Genomic DNA, 12,024 nt, shown 5'->3' with positions numbered 1-12,024 from the left:
CTTTTGCTGGAAGACCGATTGCCGAGCACATGAGCGGGATTAATGAGCTTTATCGCGGGTACAGTGGCTTCTCGTCGCGCAAAAGGTTGCTACCTGCGATAGGGATTGATTAATTACCCCGTTGCCCGTGGCGTTATCTACGCGTGGCAGTTGTTTTACCAGCCGAGAAGCGTTCAGCTGCATCTCCCGTCCCGGTGACTCGCAGGTGACGGGGTGTCTTCCGCACGCACGATCGGCAACGTCACTCGGTGGATGAACGATGAGTGTGTCCTTTTGGGCGACTGGTAAAAGGACGCCGTTTTGTTTCGTACGAGTTTGGGCTACAAAACATCGGCCCCACAGACCCAGACATTTTAACCTTGCGATAAAGTTTCGGCTTAACGAAGATCGCATCGGGTGATACAAAACGGGCTCCGATTAAGGCTTGCGATTCGCACCAAAACGCAGTCGATTGACAAATGATTGATCTGATTCAGTTACCGGGTGGATTTCCTGCCCGGTTTTCCGCCCAATTACCATAGAAATCGCGTCCAATGCGTTTTTACATCGCCACGAGCCCAATTTATGGTTGCGTTCGGTTGGAGCTGTTGAATAATCATTAAGTTGTCTCGCTTCTATAATGACACGATTATTTACGATGCTCGTTGGGAATGAGATCGGTTTGGCTTGCAGAGTTAATCACTGTGTGTGTGTTTGTATTTTTCAGTGAAGGAAATGATGAGAAAATGTTTCTATCTTCACATGAAACACATTAGGAGTTTCATAATAAACTAAATAGTTGTGCTAATGGCTAATGTTGGGAACTTTTGCTGGGAAGATACAGAACGAACGGGCTCCGAATGTTACTATTTAACCAAGATATTAAGTTGATTTTATAACCATCTTTTTAAATTGAAATGTACGCTAGACTCGCCTGAGAGCCAAAGCTAGTGAGCCATCATTTGCTCCATTAAAGATCGTAAAGTTGGACATCCTTCCCTTTTTTGCTGTGGGGACGGGGCGAACACGTTTGCATAAATATTCATGCATTTAATGAACTCCGCTTAATATTCGATGGCATAGGTCATATTGATTTTTTCGACTGGCTCTTTAACAGCAGAACGATTGTTATCGATGGGCTCCATTCATAATGAGATCATAACATCATCAAAATTGGCTATCAAACGAACTCGAGCGCCTATTTCTGAGCGATGCCCGCCAAGGCAACAAGGTCCCATAATTAAGACATTGGGGCTCCTTTTTTCCAGAACAAAAGTGAAAATTGGTTCGATTGCGACACGGTGTTTTGATTTGGCACGTTTTGTTTTTTTTTTTGTTATGGCCAACAACCTTCCCCGCGAGCAAACGACATCCGGAAAGGGAACATTAATCGTTCGAGCATTCCGCTAATGTTGTCGAAGTTTTGCAAAATGTTAATAAAGTAGCGAATTTTGTCGCTAGAGATGTGAGTTTTTATTTATTGCCGTAGCTCACCCCGCTCACGTCCGATGCTTGCTCGAGGAAGGGAATGTTCATGTGTCGATCGTTGGTACAAACAAGAGAACCGCAAACTCCACGATCGAGGGAGAACAGGATCTTCAAGGACACGAGGGGCTAAACGGCACCCTCTAGACGTTGATGCTGCGGAACACGAAGGAAGATCGACCGGGAGAATAAGTGACAACGTTGAGTAAGGCTAATGAGGCCGGTCTGTTGCTGCTGGACGGTCGAGTAGACTCCCTCTTTCATGCTCCCTCTTTCTACCTTCGATGTTCTAGAAGGTATCCCTCACTTTTGTTTTCATTCTCGGCTAGATCGTGCACAATGTTTCACACCACTTCGATGACTTCGTTCTGTTTGCTGGCGAGCGACAAAGAACTTGATCCATTTTTCATTCGCCCGGTTGGGACCTGTTTCTGTGAGGCGCCTCTTGTTGGCGACCTGCCAAGTTGTTGGTACGCTGAGCATTGTCCTTTGTTTGCCGCCAGCGTCCAGCGCCACACATTGGATTGCGATCGGATTCTCAGAAGGAGCGATGATTAAAGGTTGCAGTCATATGTAAATTAAGTGTAATTGGACGGATAATAGAATAAACTTAAGCTAAAAAGTGAGGTTATGGTGCAGATATTCTAGAAATCGACGAGGATTTTTACGGACTTTTTTGAAGATCTGGGAAAATTGAGAATATCCAAGGATTTGTTGTACTTAATTTTGTTTGATACAAAAATAGCATAATTCTCGTTATACTTGGTGTAATACCAATTCATATTAAAGTTTATTACATTTATCTTAAGTAGGAACGCACAAAGATTTATTTATTTGAATTCCAACGCTTGGAGAATGGCAAACTTTCGATACCCTCTTGACCACAGTATTCCAAATGCAAAAATCTTTATCCTCCTGTTCCATGACCACCTTTTACGGTAATCTCAATTGCTTTCCCACCTACTCACCGATCCATTCAATGTTCGGGTGCTTGTTAAAGATTAAAAGACACATTGAGAGGGTTGTTTTTCGTTGCTCTTTTCAGTCCTCCTTTGCATTGCTGCCTCCCGCTTTAAGCTCGATCTTTCCTTGCTCGGTTCCATTTCAATGAAGCAATAATGTCGGCAAATGAATTCGTTTGGCCTGTTGTGGCTTGGCGACAGTTTATGATGCCATCGGAAGAAATTGAACGGTTGGGTGTTGTGCGCTAAAATATATAGCACACCTGTTTGTGGTGGATTTTCTCTTGCTTAAATTGTTGTCTGTTTTGTTTGTAAAGATTTATATTTTAATAACATAAATAGTCCTTGGATGTTTTTTTTTCTTTATTTTGATTTATTTTGAAAAAAAAAATTGTTCCTGGAGACGTTGAGTAAATATTTGCAATGCACTTACATTGTATCAAACTGTACCTTTAACGTCATCGATTGAATTCCCATCGCTCATCCATACCAGTAAGGCAATATTACAACTCTCATACGTACACCTTTAAGACAATAAAACACATGCACTCGTGTACGGTTGCGAAATGCTTTATTACACGCACACTCCACCCAGTGGAAAGCTTTCCAACGAAGCGTATGAATGAAAGCTCGTCAAGCCGACGTAAATGTGTGTTTGACAACTCGCTTAGTACCACCACACCTTTAGGCACGGTCCGTATTGAAAAGTGCGTTTCCCACATCATCACCATCATCATCGTCGTCATTGCCGGTGGGAGGAAAACCTCATCATCCACCGTCCGAGCCGGAGCCCGAGTGTAGGTGCGTAAAGTAGAAACAGTTGATCGTTACCCGATAGCCCAGCGTGATGCTGTCCTGCTCCAACAAATATGACGTCATATGATGGAAATGGTGCAATAAACTCAATCGACATGACGGGGTTTGGAAGTACATGTCGACCGAAGCACGGTCGCGGAAGGGACACGCATCAATCCCATTAACCGCAGCGTTTCCCAGGACCGGCAAACGCCGGTGCGTAGGTGATGTAGGGCAGAAACGGTAAAGAGAAGGAAAAACACAGCGACAACAGTACGGTTAATGCTAATGTCAGGATGTGGCGTATGCTGGCGCCGGTGTTCGTTCTTGTTCTTGTGGCTTTTTCGTTCCTCTCTATCCGCCCTTCTCTCCGCGTGCCATCGCCCTCATCACGGAAAAGTTAATGCAACTCAAGCGATTAAAGCTCCGATTGCTGAAGTACCTTTGATATTTGCGCTGTTTTATTGAATAATATGCCATCGGCAGAATGTGTTTAGTAAAGCGAAGGCACCATCAAACATATCATTTCGCGGCGGTGGGAAAAGGCCAATTCGGCTGTCGGTACAATAAATTTTCCACTGACCGTGTAATGAGCAGCAAACGAATGATGACTTTTTGCGAGATTAATTATTCATTTGGAAGGATGAATTTATACTTTTGTGTTTTACTAAGATGCTTGGTTTATATTTAGTTTTTGGTTATACTTATACTCGTTATACTTGGTTTGCTTATACATATACTTATACTTATACTTTTTTAAGTTATTTATCTTTTCTTCTTTTGTTTTCGTCTCCAAAACTGATACTCGTTTCATATTTAATTGTTTAAGTACTTTTTCTTTTTACTAGTATTTTAACTTTTCCTTACTTTGTTTGTTCCTTTTTACCATTTTTTACTTCGTACTTATATTGTTATGTGCCTTCAGTTTCCTCTATTTTTTTTTATTCTTTAATTTTTACCTGTAATTAAAGGATAATTTAACATGAAATATATTGAAAACCAATTTTTCAGTTTAGTTTTCGTACTTCCTTTAAAACTTTTTGATTTTTTTGTGTTTTTCTACATTATACCTATACTTTTGATTGGAAAGTGATAACTTCCAGAACCTTCCGAATGGCTATCTTTAAGCTTATACCAGCTAGCTCACCTAAACATTCACTCCTCTTAAAGCCTTCACAACTTTTCTGCATCAACCAACACCTGCCGAAATTTGACTGCCTGTCCTCCATTTCCCAGGGCGTTCTCCACCCCCAAAATGGAATTTATCGATTTTCCCCGTAGTCAGAATCGGCTTTCGTTGCTACCCGTGCTTAAAGCCCAAGGCGAAGGTCGGTGAGACCGTTCCGGCAAAGCCGCCGATGGAAGAAAAGGGCGTTTTTCGCTGCTAAAATACTACCACATGACGTCACACTAAGCAGAGACGGAAGAAGGCACGTGGCAGCTAGTGCGCTGTTCACACTAAAACGACGTAACCGTTTCGCGGTGGGGAAAAGCCCGATACCATCGTAGGAGGTTAAGCTCGTCTCGGCTGTGTGTTCGTGTAGAGAGCCACCAGGCAGCTCCATCGGTGAAACGCAACAACCCACACCATTGCAAACACTTGTACGGGCTCATTACGGTCGTCATGGTAGTTGGTGATGGCGTACGGTCGGTACACATGTACGACCATGCTCCTACACGCACGTGCCGGCCCGTGTGGTAAAATCCCTCTAGGGACGCGTTGGTGTGCCGTCCCGGCAGGAGTGCACACACGAACACAGCGCTACTATCGCACGGCGTTTTTCGATTATCAATGACGTCAGAACGGAAAGGAGATGGCACGATGAGGACCTTTTCCTTCCTTTTCCAGTTTTCCACAAGCAGTAGCTCTCGTGTTTCGTTCCGCGAAACCAGTTTCCCGTTGCAAAAAGGTAAAACTTATCGTAATGATCTGTTTTTCCAACAACACCGTGTCGCTAGCGGGGCAAATTCGATTCTTTTAAAAATTCATTTCCTACCCCATTTCCACCCGTACCATTTGGTTTGAGCTTTTAATTACAACACTTTTGATGGTGGTTTTATTAGCGGAGCTGGCGTTCGCGCAGGATTGATCGAAACTTTTAACTTTCCTTTGCTAATGATGGCTGTCCGGGCGCTACACGTGGTGCTTCCTCGTTCAGTTCAGAGAAAAACCTCCAGCGTCCACGTGGGGTAGCAACAGTTTTGCAGGTACGAGTCGGGGCAAAAGTCGGTAAAACTTTTACCAAGCCACCTGAAGTTCTTTGGCTGTGATTTATGATTACGATACGAAAACAGAACCATGCTTCTGGACGGTGTTATGACAATTGGGTTACGTGTCGGTATCATTAGGGATGCAAGTGTTCTGGGAAAGATTGTGCCACGCTTGAGATGGTGATGGCTAAAATTGTGTACAAAACCAAGAGTCTTGTACATTATTTGCAGCTCAGCGGTAGGAATCGTCGTTCGAAGTGTTTATCCGGTGTCTGCAAGTTTGGAGCGTCCTTGAGGAACTCTTAGTCACGGAGTTTACGCGCCTGTCGGCAGAGTCGAAGTCCCCGCATGGTCTATGCTTAGAATCGGTGGCGTTGTGATGGTTTTTTCGAGGTGTCAAGCTGCTACATAAGTAATTTACCTAATCGTTGGATAACGGAGCAGCGTTGGTGGCGAACTTGTGGGTCACCGATGTTGGACTAGATTTGTTTTGCTGTTGGGCTTTGATGGAGATCTACTTTTTGTTAGGATATTTCTCATGTTTTTGTGGGAAAATTCAAATTTTCAAACCTGGACTAAAAACAAGTAAAGAGTAAAGAGAAAAATTTCAAATTATTTTGCTCAACTCAGCAGGTGTGAACGGACTTATCCACGACGTAAGTAACGTTCTTCGTCATTAAAGGCATCGTGCATCGTTTGGACCCCTACAACCGACAGAACCTACGATTAGCATGAGGAAAAACTCAAACTAACCACCATTATGAGTTAGGGCTTTTCATCATGCAACCGATGACCTTCGCGCTGGCCACGAAGCATATCTTACCGGACCCTTACCCGCAGTTACATTTCCGCCCCGGACTGCCCAAGAAAACTCCTTGGCTCTACCGCCTTTTATAGATTGTAAGGCGCCGTGTGAGCTTGGTTTCGTTACCGTACCCGTTGCGGATATGGGAGTGCAGTTTTATTGCACTCCGTTTCTAAAAGCATGCTACAAATGTGGAGTTAGAAGAGAGAGAGAGAGATATTGGACATTGGAATGGAGAGCTGATAGTATAAATTCTGAATGGTAAGGTTAGATTGCTTGTTTTCGATGTTCGAGCTTGAGATAAGAAGTAATGTAGTTAATCTTGCTTTAATGTTTAGAGATTACATTCATTTAGGAAACTAGTTTACTAATTCCAACCGCAAGAGTCATTTACACACCATGACTAACCTTTTCCTATTCCGGTAAGGATATTCGCTGGAAACCTTTTGCGAATAAAGCGACGCATGTAACACCACCCAGAAAACTGATGTGTTCTATTAAGTATTTTATAACCCATTCTGCTTCCGTCCCCCTTTCCCACACTTTCCATACTCACCCTCCCTCTCTCTCTTTCTCTCTCTCTCTCTCCACTCCTCTCAATTATTCTTGTTGGTCACACTTTTCCAAAACCTTATGTCACAATGGGAGCAAAGTTTCTGCCGGTCGGTCGGTCGGTCGAATCGCGCCACCCTCTCATCAACCAGGAATGGTATTTCCGTACCCCGGAGACCAGAAATAACGCCATAACGGCTGCAGCAGCTATTATAAACATTATGTACCTTATTCTGGTGACTGTATATTGTGATAAGTTATTTTTTCTCTCGCTCTCCCCCCCCCCCCCCTGTTTCCCTGCGGTAACAAGCGGCACAGTTGTAAGGTTTGCTGTGTTCTGTGTGCGCCAAAACTTTATCATCCCGTGAGCGGCATGCGGATCATGCGAGCTGCGAAAGTTGCGATGATGAAATCGCATTTCATAATCGTGCATCAAACTAAGGTGAAAACCGCACGTTTATGGCGTAATTCTAATGGAGGGGCTGGCGGTTTGACCGAACTTTCGAGTGGGATGATGGTGTGCTAAAAATAATGTTGGTCCAGTGATATAATTATAACAATGAAAGGGGAGCTTTTGTTTACGAATTTCCTATAATGTGTGATAAATTTACTATTTTTGTGTTTTATTTACTTTTAGTTTTCTATTCATAAATATTTTCTATGGATTTCTCTAAGCTTTCAGGGCATAAATCGTCGAAGGGTTCCCTGTTTTCCGAACAACGGTTGCATACTTCCGTAATGGAAAATGAATGAGTTATCAGTTTTTTTGTGCTGCAAGCATATATGTGCTTGTGGTCGGTCATGTAAAAAAAACCCTCTACTTCAAACGAGGCTTGAAATATCCTGCAAAATAGCCACATGAAGCGTTAAGGTGGGAAACTATTTTTAGATCCATTCGCGGTTGGTACGGAGGTCCCAAATTGACCGCACGGTGAATGCTGATGATATGTTCCGTTCCATGCCTCCTGCACGTCATTGACGGGCTCGATCCAACGTGCATCCAGCACACACACACACACACACACACACACAGACACGGTTGCATTCCTACAAGACATACCGACCACTCAAAGCCACCGCCCTTTTAAAACATGACGGCAGCGCGATACACTTCCGGGGTGCATGAGTGAGAAGCTACACTGGACACGGAACCGTCCGCGAAGGATTTGTTTGTGTGCGGCTGGTTTTTGTCGGTCTGATGTCACTGATGCCTCGTGGAAGGCACAACTTTTGCCATCTCGTGGCGCCTAGCCACGTTGGGTTGGGAAGTTGTAAACATCAACCCCTCCATGCCCTTTTTTTTGCCCGGCTCGCAAACGACACAGGATTGGAAATGGAAAACGGTACGGGCATTGTTTGCGTCATTGGTGAAAATTTTATTTCAATCAAACCCCCGGTAATGAAGTGCAGGAAGGTTGAAACGATCCACACAAACACACACAGGGACAGTGGCTAAAGTGTATAATTAGAACGGTGTTTGTGCAGTTTTCTGCTGCACCGGAGGGAAGTTTGTTTCAATTCATAATGAGCCGGTTATTTGCGGGGAAAAAAGGCCGCGGAAGGATAAATTAATCGCGGCTCGAGCGTAACAATGTGGTTGGTCCGTTGCGTCATAAGGATGTTTTGCTGGAGTCAATTAAGGTTTTTGATTGATTTACTACGATGTATCGCAATGTATCTACGATGTATCGATCTCTTCATTTTTAATAGTTTTCCTCGCTAAAGAGGGCCAAATATAAAGATCAAGAAGCTAAATATTTCATCAGAAAAAATTATGGCCGAAAAATTAATTTCAATGTACGGGATTAGTTCAGGAGAAATAAAAATGTTAAAGCTAATTGAAGGAGTTAATACCACAAAAAAGGTGGGACCGTTCTTTACGTTGTTTACCATGAGCTTATGATTAATTTATAAGATGATACCTACTTTGAATTGAGACGTGCATTTGAAGTAAGGAATTCAATTAAAAACCCCAAGAAAAGACAATTCATCACAAAGCACATGTTAAATCCTGGTGGGACCATCTTTGCGTTGTCTATTATGAGCCTATTACGCGTAATGAGCTCCCAGATAAAATAAAATAAAATGTTTACAGAATAAGGATAAAAGAATTATTACAAGAAAATGACCAAAAAACTCTCAAACAAATAAAATCCCAGTGGGACCATCTTCGGATTGTATATCATGAGTCACTCTAGTCCAAACCCATCCATTTGCTAGGTACATTTTCTCATGAAATAAATATGCCACAAGCCGTAATCTAACAAGCATCCTTCACGCACCGAATCGTGCTGACACAAATGTCACAACCAAGCACAATGGCAACAATCCAGCATGAATGGAAAAACGTTTCTAGAACTACCGTACAAGTGCGCGCAGAAAAATGGTACGAACGCGTTCCACCCCTTATGCAATGCACTTACTATGTCGCGTGGTTTTTGTTATGTTCGTATGCCCGCTCGAGCTACGCACAAGAAGTTGGATGACAGAAAATTAAAACCAACCACCTCAGCCAAAACACGTTCGTAATGAGCCAAAACGGACGCAGGACCTAAGATGGGGCTTTGGGGGGAAAACGGGGGAAAACCCAGGATAGGTGGAAATGATATAATAGTTACATTCATATTTATACCCAGCGCAATGGTATGGAAATAGCCGGCATGGGAAATGATACAGGAACCAACTGGCCCCGGTGAATGCTATTCATCTGTTTTTAGAAACGGTCCTGGTTCCAATTTCCACGTTGTACGATTTCTGTTCCGTTAAATGTCAGTATATTCACCCACTGTGAGTGGAAAATTTAAATTTGGCAAGTCGCTTTAAATACGTTTTCGTGAAATTTTTACATAAATTTGTAGTTTTTTGCTCTATACAGTTGAATCCTTGAACCCCTTTTGTTGGAGGTATTCTTTCAAACCGGCTCCTCAGTATCGATCGGACCCATGTATTCGTCATCGTTGCAATCGCTTTTCCTTCATGGTCAAGTTCAATGCAGCTACCAGGGGTTGGGACAAGCTCCGGTGCTAAATTGCAACCCAGCCAAAGGTGTGACGGTATGTGTCCTGACGGCAGAGGGACAGGGCAAATCGATTTTTCCATTCGGCGGGTGAGCCTCGGTGCGCATGTCCACGGTCCGGAAAAGTATGAATGAAACTCAGCTCGTCGGGCAAGTACGGAGGAACGCACCGACGTTTGGGGTGTACCGCGGGTGTACCCATTTTACTCACTCGCATCACACACGCACGCAGGTGGAGTGACACGTGAAACCACCCCCGAGGGAAAGAAAAGCCAGCGAAAGGGGTGGTAGTGAAGGGGAGGGTGGGAACGATTTTTCTCACGCTGCCTCACTCGGTCCGTGACGTCATTGATACGAAAAACCCTTCCCGAACAAACGTTCCGACCGTGGTTGTATAGGTTGGTCTCGCTTTTTCGCACACGGAACCGACTGTGAGCAAGCGTTGTCCGTGACGTCACCGTTGACGAACGTCGCCGTTCGTAGCGCGTGAGATGAGCGCGTGAGAAGGGAGCATACGATCTCGGAAGCGAGAGGCATCCGTGAGAGGATGGTGACGACACACACACACACACACGCTGTGGCTGTGCGAGGGTGGTAAAGGGCTTCGACGAAAGGCGCGAAGGTCGCTTCCATGTCGGTTTGGGCCTCAGCAGATTCGCGCTTGCGGAAGGTTAGGATCGCACCCGTAGTGAGTTGCGTCGACCGTGGTGAGACTGAGCGAGCGAGAGCGCGTGTGAGAGCGAGAGTTGGGAGCGTTTGGGGAGCTGGGCCGTGTGTAACGTCTTTTGCCGTGTGTACGCGATATACTAGCCTGCGCTGGGACGACCAAATCTTCAGTCACGCTGAAGGCGCCCTATGGAGCAGAGTGTATTTTTGGGGAACGGGTTTTTGTTGCGCTCTCCGGTTTGAAGTTTTACGGTTTCGAATTTCGAACCACACAGATCTGTGTGGTGTGCTGGTGCGTGATTTTACCGGGGAAGAAAGTGAGTGTTCTTTAGCCGTTATTTTGTGTATATTTTAAGCTACAACAAAGTAATCATGTGAACTGAAAACTAGTTTCGAAAGCCTCCAGAAATCAAAGACGAAAGAACCTCATCCAAATGTGCTGAAGCGTGGTGCAAAATGTGCGGGAAACGAAAGAACCCAACACTAGTGGGTCAACCGGTTTTTTTCTGTTTGGGAATTATTGTTTTAAGGTTGTTCAAACAGTTCGAGGACTCTTGTCCAGCAAGCAGCAGTGTGTCAGTATGGTGGAGATGAATGAAAGTGAGAGTGAGAACAAGACGCTGGAAATGTTCTCGTTGCCGTCGTATCAATATTAAGATGTTAAAAACGTTACGGTGCGAAAGAAATGAGTGGCACGAAGTGCTTCGAATTAACTCTTTATCCTTGTTTGATTGGCGGTGGAAGGATCCAGGTCACCGGGACACAGAGGACCCAGCATCCACAGATGGGGATGCTAGTGAACGAAATCGAAAGTGAGAGCAAGTGAGCCGGCGAGCGCGCGTTCGAGTGAGGGTGAAAGTGAACCGAAAAGATTCGGTCGGTTGTCGATGGTGGTGAATCTAGTGAGACATAGGTCCTTTTTTCTTCACATATACCTGTAGTAATCCTGGAACGTATGAGCGAGTTGGTAGTCCAACAGAATTCCTACAGCAGCTGATACAAGCAGGCTACTCCTTGTGGTGTGTGATTAATGGTGGGGTGGGCCCAGTGTGAGGGGTAGTAATAATCGTGGTAGTAGTTCACTTTTTCCCGCCCATTCGCAACCCAATACACATGTACACGATCGTCGAGGCACGGCTCGTTTTGGGTGTGCGGGAAACACTCTCGCTCTCACTCGGACACACTTTGCAACGCCACATCCAGCATCTTGATCTTGTGTAGTCGTCGTCGTCGTTGTCGGCGGGGGTTGTTGTCTGACTGGGAGAGTTCGGCATCTTCACACGGATCGGCGTGGTGTACCACCCCCCTTGTGCTGCGGCGCTCTCGTACAGAAGAAGCGCACACACGAGAGCGCGCCGTTGATGAAGTGAGTAGTGTGTGTGGTTTTGCGAATTCCCCTTTTTCAACTCCGAATAATGATGATCGGGTGTGATCGTCGAATCGATCGGCGCCGTCATAGTGAGTGAGAGTGACTAGGTGTGTGAAGGATGAGCCCCCGCTCGGTGGATCGCAGCGGGATTGTTGGGTTTAGCGTATCGACGACGAGTCACACT

The 12,024-nt window shown here is 44.8% G+C and overlaps 1 protein-coding gene across 3 annotated transcripts in view; it reads left to right on the top strand.

Moving 5' to 3' along the window:
- The first annotated feature begins 10,652 nt into the window (after window positions 1-10,652).
- LOC118509138 (probable nuclear hormone receptor HR38) overlaps window positions 10,653-12,024 on the top strand; it is a 108,010-nt gene continuing 106,638 nt past the window's right edge. The window contains exon 1 of one of the 3 annotated variants that reach the window (XM_036049339.1): window positions 10,653-10,788. The gene's annotated coding sequence lies outside the window, so the exon portion shown is untranslated. Of the gene's footprint in view, window positions 10,793-12,024 lie in introns of all 3 variants that reach the window. The other 2 variants (XM_036049341.1, XM_036049340.1) reach the window with 2 other exon arrangements.

Source organism: Anopheles stephensi, chromosome 3, assembly GCF_013141755.1.
Source record: "Anopheles stephensi strain Indian chromosome 3, UCI_ANSTEP_V1.0, whole genome shotgun sequence".
NCBI lineage: Eukaryota > Metazoa > Arthropoda > Insecta > Diptera > Culicidae > Anopheles > Anopheles stephensi.
This window is presented reverse-complemented; position numbering and strand designations above follow the sequence as displayed.